Consider the following 24493-nt stretch of genomic DNA (forward strand, 5'->3'; position numbering starts at 1 on the left):
ATCTGTGCTCTCTGCTCACGCTCAACACCAAAGCCTGATTTTTATCGTTAGAAGCCCACTGACTTAACGTTATGATCGGAGCTAGAAATTTAGGAATTGTCTATTAATGTAAAAAAAAAGTATGGTTTTATAATTATTCGTACGAGTTTTATTAAACAGTGGCGACCTCTAACAGGTAGCTAACTTATAAAAAAAGCCAGTGTGTGTCACATCACGCTTGATTTCTCGAAACAGGAGAAGTCATAAAAGCCAAAAGTTAATTATCCGAATATAATATTTCCATTACTGTCTGCCCATTACGATTTTATGTATGTGAGCACAAGTGTTGGTATAATACGTCTAATATGAGGAAGAGGTGTGGGATCACCTACCATTCAGTCAAATGTATAAAATGTATCATGGAAGTAGAAATGTTGATCTAATTTTAAACGTTTCTGAATTAAGCTATGTTTTGTAATATCATCAATATTTTAAATAGAAAACAAACTGATTTAACCAACAGAGACTCTAAGTTAACAGTCAACATATATTTTTCCAGTTTTGTTTTCTCTAAATTTCAGTTTGTGCTTTTAGTACCTAGCAGTTAATTGACTGGTTTGTAGTTAACCAAAAAGCCAGATATATCCATGCACTGCCCAGCACGAGTATCGAAACCCGATTTCTGCGTTGAAAGTGCGCAGACGTACAGTTGTGCCACTGGGGGGCGATTAATAATAATAATAAGAGCATTATAAGCAACTACTACAGGACTGGTACCATTTTATCATGTTATAGCTAAAATTGATATTTTACTCTGTAACTGGTGGTTACTATCCAGCTAATCATGAAGTGTTACACTAGTATAAACCCTACAGAAATTAAAAGTCTCATACTATATCCACTAGTCGTAGTAGAAATTTAGATTCTGTCGTAGTCTTCATGACTAGAATGTTGTCTGAAAGTTCGAAATAGTCCATGCTTCATTGAATTCTCCAAAATACATTCACAAAAGAGAACGATTCGAATGGAAATTAATCTACAATCTTGGTACTCTACAACCACCTGGTTTAAATGAACGCATTTCTTTTTGTAGATTTCTGTTTTTCCATTTTGTTTAAATGTTTAGTATTTTCAAGATTTGTACATTTGATGTAATAGATGTAATTTTGCTTAGAATTTTCACGCTCGACATTCAAAATACTATTCACGCAATTTATTTGAATACTGCGCATGTGCTTTGTTGTAAACTGTACGATTTGACGAAGAGCGCTAGTCGAAACGTTATCCTTCTCTAAGTAAAAATATATATCTATTATAAAGAGTTAATCCAATCCGAGGTAGGATGGTATATTAACAACTTATTCAGTGAGATACAAGGTGGCCTATTGTATCAGTTCAGTCAGTCAGATGCAAGGTGGTTTATTGTAAACAGTTCATTCAGTCAGATGCAGGGTGGCCTATTGTATTAGTTCATTCAGTCAGATGCAAGGTGATCTACTGTATCAGTTCAGTCAGTCAGATGAAGGATGGGCTAATGTGTGTGATTAATTCAGTCAGACACAGGGTCTAGCAGACATTGTATCCAAGTATCTACTGAACTTTTGTTGTAATAAGTAGATATCGTGATTACAAGTTCATATTTTCTGATTAAGGTGGAAGTTAATTACAAGTTTGGTTACAAGTTCGTATTTTCTGGTTAAGATGAAAAATACACCAACTAATATTATTCAACAGATACCTTTCGTTTATAAAATGTGTTGACAAAGTTGTTACTGTTTAACTGATACGAAAGAAAAACTACGATATTTAACGTGGAATTTCACGTGATTAAATCAACTATTCCAGTGTCTGGTGAGTAAAATATTGACTTATTTTCTGGTTTGATTAATGTTATCATTTCCTTCAGAAGTAAATTATTGTGTGATCGATAGAATGTCGGTGACATAAGAACTAAATCGTTATCAGAATTTATTTCGTGGAATCAGTTCAATAAACTAAGGAGTTTGGTTTGTCTTGTTAAACAGAAAGCTCTGTAATATAACATATGCACTCTGTTAACCGTGGGTATCGAAGTCTGAATTTAGCGTCGAGAACCTGTAGACTTGCTACTGAGCCACTGGAAAGAGTGGAGGGGAGGGACGCTGGGGGTTATGATACATTCCACAACAGTAGATCAGTTTAGTTAGTATTCTATCAGAGACGTTTAATTTTAACAATTTGGAATGCAGTATTGTCTTATTACCAAAATAATTTAATAAAAGAATAAATAAAATGGTTTCAAAGATACACGTTCGTTCTGAACGAAAGGTAATTGATAAACTGGCCCTATTTAATAAATGTATATTAATTATTATCTGTACTGGTTTGGATTTTTGACTTTCTTGTCACCTCATAATACAAGGCAGAGCCAAGTTTCTTTCCGTAAATGTAGCGAAAGGTATTCTTAAACAACAAAGCGTTCTACAAAATTCTAGCATTGCGCTGTTATTGAATTCATGTCATTTATATTATGTAGATGTTTTTTTTTTCTTCTAGTATCTCTTTTATTATGCGGAGCCAGTTTCACCAAATATTGTTAGTTGTTCTCTCTTTCGATTGTTGGTTTTAAAGAACCGTGCTTACGTCAAGAAAAGCGTGTGACGTTATGACAAATTAAATTGTAAAGTTTAATTTCGGACTTGAAGGAGAGCTCTTTTGAGCTTACACGTAAACCAGAAAGAATAGAAGAAATGTCTTCTTAAGGGCCTGTAAACAAAAAAACACATATAAGTGTTCAAAATAAAACCTTACATATTAGCGACAGTTGTATTACCAGTGAAATAAAATATTTATAACCAATTGGCAGAAATGAAAAGAAATAAAAAATATAATAATTGTTTGTTTTTTTAGAATTTCACATTAAGCTACACGAGGGCTCTCTACGCTAGCCGTCCTTAATTTAATAGTATAAGGCTAGAGGGAAGGCAGCTAGTCATCATCACCCATCGCCAACTCTTGGGCTACTCTTTTACCAACGCATAGTGGGATGGATTGTCACATAATGTCCTCACTACTGGAAGGACGAGCCTGTTTAGTATGACTGGTATTCGAGTCCACAACCCTAAGGTTACGAGTCAAGCGTCCTGAGCACCTGGTCATGCCGGGCCTTTCATGTGTGTTAACAGAACTGTCAAGAACAGAAAGCCGTGTTATCAGTTAACAGAAAGGATACCTTTGTGCTAACTGTGTAACAATCTGAGGTTTAGTTTATCATACACCAGCATTCATAATAATTTTAAATTGTATTTATTAATATCTTGAGCTGGTGGAACTTCCAACTGTTTAAGGTGTTATTGGGATGGTGGTTATGGTTCTAATTCCCGTCACATGAAACATGCTCGCTCTTTTAACTGTAGGTGCATTATAATGTCACGGTGAATCTCATTATTCGTTAACAAAAGAGTAACCCAAGAGTTGGCGGTGTGTGGTGATGACTAGGTGCCTTCCCTCTAGTCTTACACTGCTAAATAAGGGACGGCTTGCGCAGACAACTCTCGTGTAGCTTTGCGCGAAATTCTAAAGAAACAAACAGTTATTAAAATTTAGGATAAAGAGAATGTATGCAACTGACGAAACAACGCATTATAATAACAGTATTTTCAATTAAATATAGCTATCCTTAAACTTGTAGGTAGCTTACTTTAATAGAAAACTATGTTTATACATCATGTAGGTTTTATCTATAATCAGCCTGGGATCATGTTGAAACCTAACAAACAAGTTTGTCGTGCATAAATACAAAAGTAAATTAAATTAATTGTTTTAAATATTTACTGTAGATGCCAGTTTAAAGTATTGTATCATTCCTAGACATTGATTTTTATTACCAATTCTCTAGTATACCCGATAACTAAATAGGTTTATTAAACTAACAGGGAAAGACAAGCGAAATAATAAAAATAAATCAAACAGATAATATAAATTTGTTGAAATTGTTTTTTCTACACGACATTTCATATATACCGGTCATAACCATGTACATACATATTTAAGCCGAGAAAGAGTTAGTTCACGGTCACGTGATATCTGCCAGCCAATCACAATGCGCTGCTCGCATGCTTGTTTGTACCACCCGTCTACGAGAACACAGTTTCGATGTTGATAACAAAATGTGTAACAATGGAAAGCGATTACATTAATGCCTTACGTATAGCAAAAAACTAATTAAGTTAATGACGCACGAAACTTTGTTGAAGTTACAGCTTAACATTTCTTGGTACGTTAATTATGAAATGGGGTTTTCTTCTTCGTTGTGATCTCACAAGCAATTCTATTAATGCTAAATATTTTTGAATCGGATCGCTATTTGTAACCGACAGTGTATTTTTCAAGTATTTGGGAACTTCCCAACGAGGCCAGACGCAAGAGACTTCTGGCAAGATTGAAGTATCCATATTTGAAATACAATTTAACATATTACAGATCAATCTGAAAACATTTCTAGAAGTAATACAGTGACTTTATTTATTGATAGCTCGTCGACCTATTGATACGTACAAATAACGAGGGTTACCTACGTGTCAATTAAGAATGGTGAAAAGCTAACTTAACCAAACACTAGTACCGACTTAACCGAAATGATGAACTAAAAGTCTAATTCATGAAAAACATAAAACTTCAATGGTTACAATTATGACAACAAGCTATACACGTTAACAGGAATGAACAGAAGCCTTACACATTGACAGGAGTGAACAGAACCTGTACACGTTGACAGAAGTAAAAAGAAACTTTACACGTTGACAGGAGTGAACAAAAACTTTACACATCGACAGGAGTGAATAGAAACTTTACACGTTAACAGCAGTGAGCAGACGTTTTACACGTTAACAGGAGTGAACAGAAACTTTAGAAGTGAATTTAATATCGATGAGAAATGAGTAACTAAAGGTAATAAGAAAGATGAATTGGAGAGTGAGTGAATGATTAAATATATTATCAGTGAGAATGGAAGAAAGCATATTAGTGGGAAATATCATATTATACAATGAAATGTTAAGCAAATGTGGATGAAAACGAGTAAGTTTACGTGTGTTTACTCTTAACAAAACCACATCCGGATATCTGCTGAGGTCATCTAGGGGAATGAAAACGCAAGAAAATGTTGAATAAATAAATGAATTAGTTAAACAAGACTGAAACCAAAACCTTAAAGTTTAGTAAGTCAAATTAAACGAAATGTTGATAGCTTGAAATATCTAACAAAGAGAAAAAAGAACTAGAAAAACTGTCCATTGACCGTTTGTGAAAACTACAGTCGTTTGAAAATGTTGAATAAAGTCTAACGTACAATGTATTTATTGTATATGATATGTTTCACAGAATGAAATAAGGTACGATTTGACTCACAAAGTGATTTATCCAACTTTTGTAAGTATTACAAAGAGATATAAGGAAAGCTGGGAGACACGTTGTTATAAAGTGATAAGTTGTGGTGAATTAAACATGACAGTAGAAAAATAAGAAAGGTGACTTAAGTTTCTTTGTGTTTCAGCTCGTCACGAAACAACCCTAACTAGCTAAACACCACACGTACAAACCGTTGTGTTACGAATAATTATAATTCCTCTCGAACACCATCAAAACGACTTTCAGTACCAGGAAGTTGAAACTCAATAACATTTGAAAGTTATAGTTTTCTGAGGCACGTGCTTAACAAGTGTCGTGCCCATCACAGTGACAATTAGAGCACCTACTTTCTGCTCTTATTACTTACTTTAATCATGTAACTTACTATGTATAATTAATAAAAAATGTGACAAGAAGTAATGGAATAACGATCCACATGTATATCTTTGGAATGTGACAGTAACGTATTATAAGGCCTACCAAATCACTGATATTGACTGTATTACAAAAAGCGGTGATGAAATGTAATAGCTTAGTTTAAATGTTTATCTTCAATATTTCATACCTTAAACCATAGTTATATAACACCTGGCACCTTAAATCATATGTTATGTAACATCTGGCACCTTAAACCATATGTTATGTAACATCTGGCACCTTAAACCATACGGTATATAACACCTGGCACCTTAAATCATATGTTATGTAACATCTGGCACCTTAAACCATGCGTAGTATAACATCTAACACCTTAAATCATATGTTATGTAACATCTGGCACCTTAAACCATACGTTATGTAACTCCTGGCATCTTAAACCACACGTTATATACCACCTGACACCTTAAACCATACGTTATGTAACACTTGGAACCTTAAATCATACGTTGTATAATACCTGGCACCTTAAAACATCTTATTTAACAGCTGAAACCTAAAACACCTTACCTGATAGCTGGAACCTTATAATATCTTATCTGACAGATGGAACCTTAAAACACCTTAACTAACAGCTGGCTTCTTAACAATATCTTATCAAAGAACTACCACTTTACACAACACCTTATTTAAGATTTTACGTATTAAAACACACCATATTCATCAACTGACACTTTAAGTCGCACTTTATCCAACACTTCGCACCTTAAGCCACACGATACCCATCAAGTAGCACCTAAAGTCACACCTTATCCAACATTTCATATCTTAAAACCCACTACATCCATCAACTAGCACCTAAAGTCACACCTTATCCAACACTTCGCACCTTAAGACACATGACATCTAGCATTGGCATCTTTATCCATACCTAACACATAAAATTTTTCATCACTTGTCACCTTAACCTTATTCCTTAAATTCATAAAACAGAATCCAGATTATATGGAAGAAACACAAGTAGTTAACAGTATACAAACTATATGGAAGGAACACGAAAAGTTAATAGTATACAGTTTATATGGATAGAATATAACTAGTTAATAGCATCCAGGTTATATGAAAGGAACACAACTGGTTAACAGTATACAGACTGTATGGAAGGAACACAACTGGTTAACAGGATCCAGGTTATATGGAATGAAAGCAACTATTTAACAGTATACAGACTATGTATAAGAAACACAACTAGCTAAATTATCCACTGCGATCTTCTGAGCTATTTTAATGAAAAAGCACAATTTTACTGTTACTCTTTTAACGCATATTCGGCCACAGAATGCTGAACAAGATTTTAAGGCACCAGGACTCGAAGAATGAATTATTAGATTTGTAGTCCAGTCCGCTAAGCTTTGAGTGCTGCCCTTTCTAATAAATTATTCAACAATGACGTGTGAAACTAGGATATCTCTTGTTGAATTTTTATGAAAAGTTTCTCATTTGCGTTTGAAAGATAATTGGACAAAAAAAGGCATCTCTAAAAACCGTTTGCAATTTACACAACCCGGTGTCACCTAAATTGTGTTAACGAATTTCTTTTTAGAAAAGTATACCATTAAATAGAACTCACCAAAGTGCCAAAATTAAGTTCGTGGTCTCTGTAAGAATATTGTTTTTAAAAGTGTATTTATTTTTTACGTTGATTTGAATATATGCGTGTGTTAAATCATATATTTTCATATAATTTCATACATTTTAATGTGTGCACGAACTACATCAGTGTAAAGTTGTAATAAATGTGGAGTGATTGTCACTTGTTCTTCTTTCTTTTTCAACCTTAGCTGACTAAATTGATTTATCGGTTTCATTAACGTTTACAATATTTCTGTTTACCAAAACATTCAAAATATATGTGTATCCGTCCACATGAAGAGTGCCCACAAAACATTCTGACTAGGCTACGTAATGGAGAGAGAGAGACAGCACATTTTCACTGTCATTAAAACCAGGGTTGTCTATTCTTATGTGGAGGGTTGCCTCAGGGTTGTGTCAACACATTAGTATTTGCGACTTCAAGTCACGGCTCTCTTTATGTCTCGGCATGTTCAAGCGTGTTAAGGCGTGCGACTCGTAATCTGAGGGTCGCGGGTTCGCATCCCCGTCGCGCCAAACATGCTCGCCGTTTCAGCCGTGGGGGCGTTATTAAGTTACGGTCAATCCCACTATTCATTCGTAAAAGAATAGCCCAAGAGTTGGCGGTGGGTGGTGATGACTAGCTGCCTTCCCACTAGTTTTACACTGCTAAATTAGGGACGGCTAGCACAGATAGCCTTCGAGTAGCTTTGTGTGAAATTCAAAGCAAACGGCCCTCTTTATACAAGAGAGAGAAGAAAAACAGAGGCGTACCCTGGGGCGTTTGCGAGATATAATTTCTCTGACCGAAAGAATAGCTCACTTCACAATCTCACATAAAATTGTGGTTGCTACCGTATACAGAGATTAACAATTCTTCCACTGCGCATGTGCAGACTGGAAGCACTGTTAAGTGAGGTTAGGATATGTCAGATGTTCATCTTTATTTTTATAATTTTCATTCAGTTTTCTCTCTCTCTCTCGATATATATATATATATATATGGTAAAAAGATAAGTATGTCGGCTGAGTTGAACGACGTAGGATAGACGGATAGTATTATGATAGTCCTATACTAAACATTACGGATTTTGTCTTACGTTCATTTATGATGTATCAAGTTAGTCAAACCTTTTGTTGTATTAGCAAACTAAGTATAGGAACCAATGTTAAATATTACGCTGACAAAGAGTATTAACCAATGTTAAACACTACGTTGACAAACAGTATTAACCAATGTTAAATACTACGTTGAGAGACATTATTATGTCTCTGACCGAAAGAATAGGTGCCAGATGTTACATAACATATTATTTAAGGTGCCAGATGTTACATAACATGATTTAAGGTTCCAGGTGTTATACTACGCATGGTTTAAGGTAACAAATGTTACATAACATATGATTTAAGGTGCCAGGTGTTATACTACGCATGGTTTAAGGTGCCAGATGTTACATAACATATGATTTAAGGTGCCAGGTGTTATATAACTATGGTTTAAGGTATGAAATGTTGAAGATAAACAAGTTTCACCCAATCTTTCTTTACTACAGAGCTGTTGTCATAAAACTAAGTTATTACATTTCATCACCGCTTTTTGTAATACAGTCAATATCAGTGATTTGGTAGGCCTTATAATACGTTACTGTCACATTCCAAAGATATACATGTGGATCGTTATTCCATTACTTCTTGTCATATTTTTTATTAATTATACATAGTAAGTTACATGATTAAAGTAAGTAATAAGAGCAGAAAGTAGGTGCTCTAATTGTCACTGTGATGGGCACGACACTTGTTAAGCACGTGCCTCAGAAAACTATAACTTTCAAATGTTATTGAGTTTCAACTTCCTGGTACTGAAAGTCGTTTTGATGGTGTTCGAGAGGAATTATAATTATTCGTAACACAACGGTTTGTACGTGTGGTGTTTAGCTAGTTAGGGTTGTTTCGTGACGAGCTGAAACACAAATGAAATTTAAGTCTCCTTTCTTATTTTTCTACTGTCATGCTTAATTCACCACAACTTATCACTTTATAACAACGTATCTCACAGCTTTCCTTATATCTCTTTGTAATACTTACAAAAGTTGGATAAATCACTTTGTGAGTCAAATCGTACCTTATTTCATTCTGTGAAACATATCATATACAATAAATACATTGTACGTTAGACTTTATTCAACATTTTCAAACGACAGTAGTTTTCACAAACGATCAATGGACAATAGTTTTTCTAGTTCTTTTTTCTCTTTGTTAGATATTTCAAGCTATCAACATTTCGTTTAATTTGACTTACTGAACTTTAACTTTAAGGTTTTGGTTTCAGTCTTGTTTAACTAATTCATTTATTTATTCAACATTTTCTTGCGTTTTCATTCCCCTAGATGACCTCAGCAGATATCCGGATGTGGTTTTGTTAAGAGTAAACACACGCAAACTTACTCGTTTTCATCCACATTTGCTTAACATTTCATTGTATAATATGATATTTCCCATTAATATGCTTTCTTCCATTCTCACTGATAATATATTTAATCATTCACTCACTCTCCAATTCATCTTTCTTATTACCTTTAGTTACTCATTTCTCATCGATATTAAATTCACTTCTAAAGTTTCTGTTCACTCCTGTTAACGTGTAAAACTTCTGCTCACTGCTGTTAACGTGTAAAGTTTCTATTTACTCCTGTCGATGTGTAAAGTTTATGTTCGCTCCTGTTAACGTTTAAGGCTTTTGTTCACTCCTGTCGGCGTGTACAGTTTTTGTTCACTTCTGTCAACGTGTAAAGTTTCTTTTTACTTCTGTCAACGTGTACAGCTTCTGTTCACTCCTGTCAGTGTGTAAGGCTTTTTTCTGTTCATTCCTGTTAACGTGTATAGCTTGTTGTAATAATTGTAACCATTGAAGTTTTATGTTTTTCATGAATTAGATTTTTAGTTCATCATTTCGGTTAAGTCGGTACTAGTGTTTGGTTAAGTTAGCTTTTCACCATTCTTAATTGACACGTACGTAACCCTCGTTATTTGTACGTATCAATAGGTCGACGAGCTATCAATAAATAAAGTCACTGTATTACTTCTACAAATGTTTTCAGATTGATCTGTAGTATGTTAAACTGTATTTCAAACATGGATACTTCAATCTTGCCAGAAGTCTCTTGCGTCTGGCCTCGTTGGGAAGTTCCCAAATACTTGAAAAATACACTGTCGGTTACAAATAGCGATCCGATTCAAAAATATTTAGCATTAATAGAATTGCTTGTGAGATCACAACGAAGAAGAAAACCCCAGTTCATAATTAACGTACCAAGAAATGTTAAGCTGTAACTTCAACAAAGTTTCGTGCGTCATTAACTTAATTAGTTTGTTGCTATACGTAAGGCATTAATGTAATCGCTTTCCATTGTTACACATTTTGTTATCAACATCGAAACTGTGTTCTTGTAGACGGGTGGTACAAACAAGCGTGCGAGCAGCGCATTGTGATTGGCTGGCAGATATCACGTGACCGTGAACTAACTCTTACTCGGCTTAAATATGTATGTACATGGTTATGACCAGTATATGTGAAATGTCGTGTAGAAAAAACAATTTCAACAAATTTATATTATCTGTTGATTTATTTTTATTATTTCGCTTGTCTTTCCCTGTTAGTTTAATAAACCTATTTAGTTATCAGGTATACTAGAGAATTGGTAACAAAAATCAATGTCTAGGAATGATACAATACTTTGAACTGGCATCTACAGTAAATATATAAAACAATTAATTTAATTTACTTTTGTATTTATGCACGACAAACTTGTTTGTTAGGTTTCAACATGATCCCAGGCTGATTATAGATAAAACCTACATGATGTATAAACATAGTTTTCTATTAAAGTAAGCTACCTACAAGTTTAAGGATAGCTATATTTAATTGAAAATACTGTTATTATAATGCGTTGTTTCGTCAGTTGCATACATTCTCTTTATCCTAAATTTTAATAACTGTTTGTTTCTTTAGAATTTAGCGCAAAGCTACACGAGGGTTGTCTGCGCAAGCCGTCCCTTATTTAGCAGTGTAAGACTAGAGGGAAGGCACCTAGTCATCACCACCCACCGCCAACTCTTGGGCTACTCTTTTGTTAACGAATAATGAGATTCACCGTGACATTATAATGCACCTACAACTGAAAGGGCGAACATGTTTCATGTGGAACCATAACCACCATCCCAATAACACCTTAAACAGTTGGAAGTTCCACCAGCTCAAGATATTAATAAATACATTTTAAAATTATTATGAATGCTGGTGTATGATAAACTAAACCTCAGATTGTTACACAGTTAGCACAAAGGTATCCTTTCTGTTAACTGATAACACGGCAGACAGTATTAACCAATGTTAAATACTACGTTGACAAACAGGATTAACCAATGTTAAATACTACTTTGACAGACAGTACTAACCAATGTTAAATACTACTTTGACAAGCAGTATTAACCAATGTTAAATACTATGTTGAGAGACATTACTAATAAATGTTAAATGCTACGTTGACGAACAGTATTAACCAATGTTAAGTACTATGTTGACAGACAGTACTAACCAATGTTAAATATTACATTGGCAGACAGTATTAACCAATGTTAAATACTATGTTGACAGACAGTATTAACCAATGTTAAATACTACATTTACAGACAGTATTAACTAATGTTAAATACTACGTTGAGAGGCATTACTAACCAACGTTAAATACTACGTTGACAGACAGTATTAATCACTGTTAAATACTACGTTGACAGACTATATTAACCAATATTAAGTACTACGTTGTAATCAACTGCCCTGAAAACCATCTGTCCTCAGCACTCTAGTTAGGATAAATGAATTTGGTAGAACAGAATTTTATTTGACAGTGGGTAGGAAATTTTCAATCCATAAGGCGTACTAGAACTAAGACAAAACTAGCTTAAAGTTTAGTTAATAATGGCAGAAAAGCTGGTCGAAGCTGGTAGGAATCTTGGCAAGGACTAGCTTGTGAGCTGGCCAAAATTGGTACAGAAGTTGGTTATAACTAGTAGGAAGGTTGGTGTAAAACAAGGAAAGTGGTTGGAAGTTGTAGGAAAGTTAATACGAGAACTAATAGTAAATATATTGATACATAGCTTTAAAAATGATAAGGAATGACAGTTACTATACGTAGCTGTAAAACGTGTTAACTTCAGGATTCACAGTCACTTCTAGTGACTGTGGAACCGCAAGTCCAAATTATCTCTTGATGACGACAAATCCACATGAAATAAAAATATATCTCACAACGATTAGTATTAACACTTTTACAAATAAAACAGAGAATATCGTTTCGACCTTCCTAGGCCATCTTAGTATCTGTTTTCACGTGGTAAATAACTTAATCGATGCGTTTGATTAAAACTTACATAACTTGAAGGCCAGCACCACCCAGCAAGCTTAATACACTGTATTACTTATTACATTCTCGTCTTATTGGAATATATATTTCAGGTGAAGGCTTCTCACAATACACTTCATTTCACCAGACCTTCGTCGGAAGTGAAGATAATCATTTCATTGTCATAGGCACTCATAATATACGGCACACTGTATAACCCCTGCTTTAGTCTTAAAAAAGTGTGATATCAGTTATGTAAGAGTTTAGAATTATGAACCACCATGAAGAAACAGTAAATAAATAAAACGACTGAAGCATTACCAGTTTCAAGTTTAATACATGTTACGAAACATTAAATTATGGATTTTCTTAATGTGTATCTAAATGTACAACTAGAACTAGAAGACTTGTGAATGTGTAAACAATTCTGTGAAAGAGTGAACCTTTTTTAGGGTGGTTTAGGAAGCACAAGAATAGTTGTTTAAAGGTATGGAAGGCAAAGAGTTAATCAAATCAACTCACTTGTTTTGAGTGCAGGACGTCTCTCTAAATGTGCATTAGCACGTGACTACGGTGAAGCCCGTATTAGAATCTCCCTTCTCTACGTTTTCCCGTCACACCTAATAATTAGGTTAATGAAACAATTGTCACTTTCAAACGTACGAAATTTCACGAAACGAGCATCTCTAATGACTAATAGCAGGCTCTAATTATTTATTGCCAGCGGAGGCAATCTTGTGTTCGGGTCAAACTCGGAAACGTTTCATATCTTACTTTGAAAGTAGAACATTTACCTTACGAAACAGCTGTGTGACTGACTTCACAGTCCAAGTGTCTAATTATTTTACACTTCAAATATGCCAACTTACATTGTGTCACCGAAATATCGTCATATTTCGGTGGTAAATCGTGAAAACGTGCGAGATTCCACAGTAGCAGCCACGTGGAGTGAACTAGTTGAGTACTGAAGCACTAGTCACGTGCTTCGTGCTATAACTATTTTTACACATTCTACGTACTTTCATACGTGTTTGTTTGTAGAAATGTACACAGAGACAGAAACCTACCGTATTAATAATAACAGAAATATGGTCAAAAATACATTTACTTGTTTGACAACTTTACGAATACCCCTGCCCCATGGATGAGAAGAAAATAATCGTTTCGCCCCCCTCCCGGAGTTTCGTTAGAGAACTAATGATTTTCAGTTTCCTTTCAATCAGGATTCGTTGTGAATAGTTATTGTTTTTCGCCAGAAATAAAAAACATCATTTGAACGGCCACTTTAACGTACTTTTAAACATAAGGTTTTTCCACATCGCTTCTCTGTGAAAAAAGGCCGCTACATGTACTTTGTTGCGAGTTTTCATTACTGTTTTATGTATAGCCCACATTCAACTTGAAGTCCTAATGAAGAAATAAGCTGAATCGTACTACACCAATCTACTTTGTGGATTTATTTGTTCTCGAATCTCGCTACGAGTTTGGGGCTGGCATGAGCAAACACGACAGTCGAACTTGATATGGCTCCGCGGGTTGTTTTTGTTTCTATGGAGACCTCCTCCTTATCAAGGATTACTAAAACACGCTCTCAAGGCCACCCAGGCATGGTGGGGGCTTAGGAGCAGGTTTACCGGGTTACCAAACTCAAACTTGGCCTCGAATTTTGTGGTTTTGCCCTCTCTCGGTGTTGTTTGTTTGTTTTTTGAATGTCGCGCAAAGCTACTCGAGGGCTATCTGCGCCAGCCGTCCCTAATTTAGCAGTGTAAGACTAGAGGGAAGGCAGCTAGTCATCACCACCCACCGCCAACTCTTGGGCTCCTCTTTCACCAATGAATAGTGGGATTGATTATAACATATAACGCCCCTACGACAGAAAGGACGAGCATATTTGGTGCGACGGGGATTCGAACTTCGGGGTCCAAGGGACGCAATGTTTCAAACTGTATTCATACCCTCTTTGTTGAGTTTGCGAAACAAACGTGTTACACACATCCACAACTTGTTTTGTTTCTGGGTACGGACCCCTACCCCCCGTTAACTTCAAGATAACGCACTTACTAATGAAAAACAAATTATCACAACGAAGTTGTTGATAACAAGCACATCAGGATAACGTACTTATTGATAACAAACACATCAGGATAACGTACTTATTGATAACAAACACATCAGGATAAGATTATTATAAATAACAAACACACAAGGGTAACCTACTTGAAACCTGTTAGATATACAATCCTTGTACACTAAACGCTACACCAGAACCAAATTTATTTATTAATCTTAACAATGAAAACAAAATTTAATCAAAGAAAAAATACACTTAGTACCCAGTATAATTTGTTAGTTTTTTAGTTATGAGTTTATTTTTACATGAATACGATCGTACTAAATTGAACCATTCATGTTTTGTCCTGGTGTTAAGCGAAATGCCTCGTTGGCATTGGATATGAAATATATAAATATTCATTTTTTTTTATTTCACTAACAAATTCTCGGACATATGTTAGTGACATTATTATCTTTTTAAAGTGTTTTTCAGATGTATTACGTTTATTTTTGTTTTCTGTAATGGATAGAAAAGTTTTAGGGCTACAGCAAGACATTTTATATTAAAAATGGGAAAATAAACCGATAGTCACTTTTCCTACTTACTGGACACAGTAGGTGTCCACATACGCCAAAATAGAATATAAAATGGTACTGGGCTATCATCGTTCCTACGTCTTTACCACGACCTCTCCTTACATTTGTATATCTTATCTTTACGTCATCCCAATTAGCTCTCTAACAATAATCTTCGTTTATAGTTTGGTTTATGGACGTTTGTATTAATAATAAACCTGTTATTGAAACCGTATGCTTTAGATAATATCTTTATAAGTAAAGCATAAGCCATGAAGCAAGGATAAGTGATACCACAACTGTATGTGTTGGGTTCTTCCCGTGCATGTGACCTTTAATGTGCTCGTTAGGTGAAGTTATGTATTCAAGTACATTCCAGTGGTCAGAGATTTGTTGTATTGTCTAACGTGCCGATATCTTATCTTTAAAGAATAAGTACTTTAAGAAACGTCAAGTGTTGTAAATAAATGAGTAACTTAGATTCTATATCTACATTGCAAACTTTGACATTAATTACAGATACGTTGATATGGTGGAAAATTTATAGGTTTCTATACCTAATTTAATAGTGTTGACAAATTGGTGAATTCCGCAATGACTTGTCAACAACGTAATGATTAAGGCCTAATATTTTGAATAGGAGAGAGCTGAACTTATTAAAGTTTTGAAGGAAAAATTACGTTAAACGTCTACCATAAATTGAATGAAGACATACAAAATTAGTGCTAACTTATAACATTATTTATTGCTTTTACATATGTATAGGTGTACATCAGATATAATTTCTAATTTGTTTCAGCGGTAAGTTTACAGACTTACGAGGTTGGAATCCTGGGTTTAAATTCACGCAGTTAACAGCCCATAGTGTAACTTTAATCTTAAACAAACTTCTTGTGTAAATTTTAAATTTAATAATAATTTAGTTCAAATTTTGAGAACAATAGTCAGATTGGTATAACATCTTATTTCTATTATAAAATTAAAATTAATGTAGATTTTAGGCTTACCTTGTAATTGGAAAAAATAAATATTCTGGAACAGAATTTGGAATTTTTCAGCCTAAACAACACCTTATATGCACGTGGGTTGATTGACAAGCCAAAGATTAAGATCTTAGAGTCCCAATATAGTCGTTCGTAATTCATAAATACTGATCAACTGGAAGACAGTCATATAGCAGTACCCGCCGCCACAAAGGCTTTGTCTGGTCTTCTGACCCGAGTAATGAGATTGTCACTTTTATAACGTACCCAGAGCTGAAAATTTGAAACATTTATTTAAGGTAATCACGATTCGAACCATGGATCAGTTAAAACACACAAGTACACAGTTTAGTCACAACTTATTTTCCACCATAAGATTTTGGAACTCGGAACGTTACGCAATGTGTATGAACCTTTTTAACTTATGACGTGAGACATAAACCTTATCAAACATGCAATTCATACGCCTAAGAATAATAGGTGGTATAAATTTTTCAATAGGAATAAATCTTAGAAACGGGACTTATTTTCCTTACAAAATTAAATTTACATAGGCCATAATTAAAATAAATCTGCTAATGAGTACAGCTAATTGAATATAATACGCTCATGTTGTTACTTATAAACATTAAGATGAATCGTTGTGTTCTCGTTAACGATATTTTCAGCCGTAATCCCAATAGTATCTCATGGGGCTTGTGTAATCTTAGAATCTATATGTTAGTTTAAAACTCTAATTAATGACTACAGCCATCATCATCAGTCCCTTTCAGACCTCAAGTGATCTACAGGTCAGCTATAAAAGATCCCTTTTTTTTCATTCTTCAACCTGAATTTTGTCCGAGTCTTTATTTCTTATATCTTTCTATATTGTTCTACACTAAGTATCTTCCGAACATCCTCTGTGTCTTTCTCCAGTTGGGCTCTAGACAATTGTCTGTCTTGTCAATCTGTTCTACATTCTTAGCTCACAGTAACTCTTCTGTACAACTTAATGTTTTCTATGATTACCTTTTGTCTACTTCTCTCACTTAACGTCTCTTCACTTATATTACTAAACCATTGTCCACTTGTGGACAAAATCTTACAAATGAAACGAGTCTCCAGTGATCAGTGGTATAACTGAATCAAGGCACTATGGAGTAATCACTTTAATTTACTAATTAAATAATCTCCACAATAGAAATATAAAATCAAAAATAATTGAAAGGGGCAAGAAAGATATATCAAACATGCTTACCAGTATTATTAATGAAAATTACGTTAAAGAAACATATCGTATACCTTACTTATCTTGGCATGTTCAAATGGTGTGTACACCATAATACTACTTGTTATACACATTTTATAGCACCTCGTAGGTCTTGAACTATTAAACCTTATCATGTTGGTGTGGTCTACGAACAACAGCATTTGGAGGTTTAACCTCTTCGTCATGATTTAGCAGGGTTTGGTATGATTTGATCTCTTACACATTATCACATTGGTGTGGTCCACAGATAGAAGCATTTTGAGGTTTAACTTCTTTGTCATAATAAACTTTTTTTTTTAGCTTTATCTAGTATTTATCTCAGGACAATTTCTGTTTACTCACAGAGGGCAGTGGAAGTGTCTCAATCTTCTTTTCTGGATAGTTTATTCTTTTTGACATAAATCAAGACAAGTGAAGCGGCCAATAATTTATTATTTTCGATTATCCCAAATCGTGACCAAACAAAAAGAAAAGAACGAACGAAAGGGAAAAAGAACCTTTTTTTCAAGCTGCATGGTTCTCGATATAAGCCAGAAAATTCCAACGTTGTCACAGACACACACACAGAAGCAAGCAAGAAGAAGATAAGACAATAGCTGTCGGTCCTTTGCGGAGTGTCAAGAGGCGTGGTACATACTGTTCTCAACTCACGTAACAACAATGAACAGTGGCTTTACCAAAATGTCTTGACCTTTATATCACGACTGGACGTTGCCGGGGCACTCGAATAGCCGTCCTTATTACCAACAGGGGGCACTCTACTTGACAAATCACTGCAACCACACCTAGAACAGACCTCCAGAGGCAAACAACCGCAAAATTCGCTCGTTCCATGACAATCAGCCTCTGGTGTCTAAAAGCTTCTTTGGTTGGTATATCATTAAAAACCTAATCGAGTGATTGGCTTGGTCTGGTTTGTTTAGTCACGAAAAGTTTCTCGCTAAACAATAGAACAAGGGATGACGTGGTTATTGTTTCCAACCACCACTTCCATTCTGATAAAAACAGTCTACGAGGCTGCCCTGGTCTTACATAAACATTTTGTCTTGTAAACACTTTATCACAAACAGTAATTTTTGCTTGTTTTAGCGAGAAATAAAAAGCACAGTGATTTGGTTTGTTTTGAATTTTGCGCAAAACTATACGAGGGCTATATATTCAAGCAGTCCCTAATTTACTAGCGATAGACTAGATGGAAGGCACTTAGTTAATAACACCCACCGACAACTCTTGGGCTACTCTTTTACCAACTAATAGTGGGATTAATCGTTCTATTATAACGCCCCCACATGTGGAGCTAACTACATCTGTGTTGGCTACAAAATCCTGGAAAATAATAATAAAAAATCGAAATATTGTAACTAACCTCACTGTGTGATATAACTCGTGTTCTGTGTATAACCCAAGTAATTCATTTCACTTGTTTTCAATACATTCTATTACACTATGTAACACAAATTTTGTATCTGTATAGTATGTGTTATTTCTTAATTGCTTGTTTTGTAAAAGTACAGAAAATGGCCATTATTCCCTTGAAACTTTGTTTTTGTAACTTGGATAATGAAATTTAGAAATTAATCTATTTTCTATGTAAAAATGGACAAATTTTCACATTTTCATTTACATAAGGTCTGAATAAAACAACATATGAATCATGATTTACATGTATTTATAGTAAAGTTATACAAAAATGTTTAGAAGTGAGTAGTTTTTCGATATTTGCAACAGTAATGTAAATCACTTTCACGTATGAGCCCCCAAATATAGTCTCCCATCATGTTTTCGTTATACGCTCCTTGGTAGCGGCGTTCAAACTCAAGTATATCTTGGTGGAAGCGCTCGCCTTGCTCCTATGAGTATGCTCCCATGTTCTCCTTGAATTTATCAAGATGAGCGTCAAGGATATGGACTTTCAGAGACATCCTGCAGTCCATTTTGCCGTAGTTCCCCACCAGAGCCTCAACCAGTTCCAAATGCTCAAAAAGCCCCAAATCACTGCGACAAAGCTGCCCCGATCTTTTTTTCCCTTCCAACTGAGATTCTTGGGGAATTCTGTGCACTCCAGGATCTTCTTTATTTGTGGTACAACGAAACACCAGCTTTGACCTTTGCCTCAGACAGCTTAGGGAAGAAGTCTCGAAGGTACTTGAAGGCTGTAGACTCCTTATCAAGAGCTGTGACAAACAGTTTCATAAAACCCAATTTTATGTGCAATGGTGGGAACAACACCTTCTGGAGGTCCACTAGTGGCTCACACTTGACATTGTGCCTCCCCACAGAGAACTCGGTCCGTTGTGGCCAGTACTTCCTGTTGTAGTGCGCTGCGGTGTCCCTGCTGTCCCAAAGGCAAAGATAACAGGTAAACTTGGTAAAGCCTCGTTGGAGACCCATCAGGAATGCCACCATTTTGAAGTCTCCAACAACCTCCCAGCCATACTCATCATACTTAAAGGTTTCTAGCAAGATCTTGACGCTGTTGTATTCCTCTTTGAGGTGCACCGAATGAGATATGAAATAACGTGTAGAAGGTAAGATATGAAATAACATATGAAAGGTAAGATATGAAATAACGTGTGAAAGGTAAGATATGAAATAACATGTGGAAAGTAAAATATGAAAAACGTGTAGAAGGTAAGATATGAAATAACATATGAAAGGTAAGATATGAAATAACGTGGAGAAGATAAGATAGGAAATAATCCTCTATAGAGAACGGAAATTCTCATGGAGAAATAATCCTTTATAAAATGGAATTAGCGATATGTATTTTGTGTACAAAACTTGATTAAGTGAGGACAAAGGTTACTGGAGTTCATAAGTCATCTCGTGAATCTACCAATGTGTGTTTTGTGTACTAAACTTGATTAAGTGAGGACAAATGTCACATTATAGGAGTTCATAAGTCATCTTGTGCATTTACCACGTCGTCAACAAACCTATATTCACTGTCACAGCAACCTAAAGTGAAACAAACGTTGACATTCACCACCTGACAAAGAAGCAGGTGTTTGGGTTTTCTCGAGGGAACAGTAACTGATCATGAGGCCATAAAGCGACAATCATCATAATCATGGCGGTTGGTGGAAGTAAGGAACTAATTCCCTGCAGTTTGAGCAGTCCGTGAAATTGGTACCCACAATATCCGGTGTGATGAATACACGCGACTGTCACGCTGAGTTGACAACTCTCCGGGCTGTTGTGCGATGTGTGCTGTTACTACTGGATTAGTTTTAACGTGAAATACAAGACTGGCCCTTTAAGACTTGAATGTAAGATACCTAACTTGTACATTAATCCTCGTAAATCTTTGATGAATCTTCAACTTTTCACCAGACGTCCAAAACCATAGGAACGGCCTAAGGCGAGTGGTTAATACTGACCTTTAATTGGAAATAATTAATCATTTCAAATGTTGCATGACTTATGTCAAAGTTAGTTTCTCATACGTTTCTGAGTTTATGAAATAATGCAGTAGGAGCAAAACAACAACAACATATATGTATATGTATATATAACGGTTTTTTTCTTCCTGTTTACGTACAGACATGGATAAGTGAATCATTTTTACACACCGTATTTCATGCGACGGAAACCACATCTGTCGGCGCTAGATGAGGGAAAGCATTCCTCCAGGTTGTGTAGCGATGCCTAATCCCAGCTCTGCCCAGGGACAGGTGATTCTTACATTCGCTACGGTTCAATTATATGAGAGTGTTGTGTAATCTCTATCACGTCGAGACATCATAAAAATAACATGTGTTATTTGTAGATACATACTATAGTTCTGGAATTACGTTCTGACGTCATTGGTAAAATGAATAAATCGGGTATTTTGATAATATTAGAAGTAACTACCTCTTAAAACACTGTAAGAAGGGCGAACGATCTTAGAAAAGGCCAATTCTCTCTTATAAAAATGAAAAGGAGGATAAAAACCTGTTATATACCGTTATTATACAATTTAACTTGATAGGATTACACTTGGAAGAATAAATTCTCTAAATACATACAAGTAAATTTATGAAAGACAACTCATGTACATTTTAAGTAACGTATAAAAGAAGACATTCTGTGTATTATAATACAAGAGTTAGTTAGTTATCACCATTAGATTCCATCAAGAACATAGGGCCGCAATCGCTTGCGGATCCTTCAACAGGTATTTAAGTGAGTAGGTTGTTAGCCCGCTGCACCGAGCCGTAATTTAGTAGTGTAAGACAAGAGGGAAGGCAGCTAGTCATCACCACCCACCGCCAACTCTTGGGCTACTCTTTTACCAACGAATAGTGGGATTGACCGTCACATTATAACGGCCCAACGGCTGGGAGGGCGAGCATGTTTAGCGCGACGCGGGCACGAACCCGCGACCCTCGGATTACGAGTCACACGCCTTACGCGCTTGGCCATGCCAGGCCAGAATACAAGAGTACTGTAGGTTTATTGTGGTGCGAGAACGTCTGGTTTTCAAGATAAAAATAAGTTGATAACTCTTACAGAGTTTTGGAGTTTAATATTTTATATCTATAAGAAACCTTTTAGTAACCGTGTTAGATCTATTGTGAAGACGTTCAAAACTTCTAATGTATGGTAAAGTTTTACACATGTTTTCAATAATTGTTTAATGTCTAAAAGAACGTGTCTTTAATACATGTTTAGAGTCTGAAAGAACGTGTTTTCAACACCTGTTTAATTTCTGAAAGAACTTGTTTTTTAATACCTGTTTGATGTCTGAGAGATCATGTTTTAATATATGTTTGATGTCTGAAAGAACGTGTTCTTAATACCTGTTTTATGTCTGAAAAACATGTGTCTTTAATATCTATTTTATGTATGAAAGAATGTGATTATAATATCTGTTCGCTGTCTAAAATAACACGTTTTTAGTACCTGTTTTATGTCTGAAATCAGTCGAAAGGTTTTATTATGGTAGCAGACAACGTCAAAGTCGATTGTAAGAATGACAGTCAATCCTCTAGCGTGGATGATAGTGTTGGCCAGTAGTTCGTAATTAGGAACGGTAGCTGGTAGCATTAGACAAGTATAAAATATGAAACATATATAACAGTATGGCGACTAGTGTTACCTATGTTAACAGAAACAAGACAGTCGGCCTAGAAGCCTAACGATTCGCATTCGGATATTTTTTTTATGACTTAACGAAAGAAACTGATTTCTCAATCCCCCTCAGCCAACTGAACTTTTAAAGGTATTCATACCTGAACGTATTTTCAGCTGATGTCACATGTTACAGGGTTTGGTTTGTCTGGATTAAATGTTGCACAAGGCTACACGAGGTTTATCTGCGCTAGCTGTCCCTAATTTAGCAGTGAAAGAGAAAACAGCTAGTAAACACCACTCATCGGCAGCTCTTGCCCTACTCGTTTATCCACTAACGATAGAATTGACCGTCACATTATAACGCCCCCACGGCTGAAAGGGCGTCCAAACCGCCTGGCCATAAGAGGCCCTAGAAGTGATAGACTAGAGGTGAAACAATTACTAAATAGCACCCACAGCCAATTCTTTGGCTACTCCTTACTAACGAGAAGCTGAAAGGGCGTGTGTCTTCTCCGACGATAGGATTCGAACCTATGGCCAGCAGATAGCGTCCTTACCATCTGGCCTGTTATAGGGTTACACAAGGCGTAACACTTGTTGACTATCGCTCTGCACACGTGATTTTAAAGTACGAAGTGCCATTTTGAGGCAGCGGGACGCGAACCGTGGGCTCTTAGATTAACATTTCGACATCTTAACTAAGATTGGAGGTAAAATCTTAGGAGAAATGTTGACGAAAATAAACCTCAAATTTATTTAAACGGGCTCGTATTAGAAAGATGAGATGGTCATGTTTAGTCGCTGAAAAGAATTATATGTAATAAACTGAATTAATTAAACCCCGTATGGTAGATTTTTTGTTGTATTTGGGTTAAAAAGGTTATGAATATAATATTATTTTAATTACTTCTTCTTATAACGTCACCACTGCTTCCTGGTTTTATGTCACAATGTTTGATCTGTCAGAACCATTCAGAACATCAACTGGCTTTACTTTGTACAAAACTACAGCTTGTTACAAAAAAAAAAAAAAAGGTCAGAGATTACGTTGATTATAACTTCAAGACTTAATGTCACTTCCACTATTCGAACAACAGTTTTAGTGACTTCTTAATTCTACGCAAGTGTTGTTAGAATAAAAACAGAACCAGGACCTCATCTTGAGAAGCAAAACATTGAACTTACTAGAGAATTTATCACTAATAAGAAAAGTTTTGTTACAGTTCTTCATACTGGGTGGCGGAACCGTGCTGTTAGAAAGTGGCTCTCTTGTTTCTGAAAGTCAGCGACCAATATAATGATTTCACTCTTAGGCTGTTTGGTTTCTTATAGAATCAATGAATCATATCATAATAATCTAAGAATCTTTCACGAAATACTCCTCCGGCTAATAACAGTTTCAACCTAAAATATACAGAAACTAAAACCATTAAACGACGTGGCTGCCCTCATTTCTAACGATGGGGAAAGAAACATCAATGGGATGGGTCACCCATGTTTTGACAATGCTATCTCTATCTTTACAGAGCCAAGTACAATACTGAGCTAGCGTCATTTTTAACAGTGGGGTAAAAAACGTAAGAAGGAGAGGTCACAATTAGAAAAAAGAATTTATTTTTCTTTTCATTTTTTAAAAAAAATGAACCAACTGTTCCAAGCTGGCGTCGTTTCTAATTAACAATAGAGAAGGCAGCGGCAGAGGAAGGGGTCACCCATTTTTTTATAATGTTACTTTTTTTATATAGAGCTGGCATCGTTTCTAACAAATATCAAAGAAAGCACAAGAAGGAGGA

The 24493-nt window shown here is 35.5% G+C and overlaps 1 protein-coding gene across 1 annotated transcript in view; it reads left to right on the forward strand.

The window, feature by feature from the left end:
- The first annotated feature begins 1691 nt into the window (after positions 1 to 1691).
- The window catches only part of LOC143230639 (MDS1 and EVI1 complex locus protein EVI1-A-like), a 51992-nt gene continuing 29190 nt past the window's right edge, over positions 1692 to 24493 (forward strand). Inside the window, exon 1 of the mRNA XM_076464509.1 lies at positions 1692 to 1830. The gene's annotated coding sequence lies outside the window, so the exon portion shown is untranslated. The remainder of the gene's footprint in view (positions 1831 to 24493) is intronic.

This window comes from Tachypleus tridentatus, chromosome 10 (assembly GCF_004210375.1).
Source record: "Tachypleus tridentatus isolate NWPU-2018 chromosome 10, ASM421037v1, whole genome shotgun sequence".
Lineage (NCBI taxonomy): Eukaryota > Metazoa > Arthropoda > Merostomata > Xiphosura > Limulidae > Tachypleus > Tachypleus tridentatus.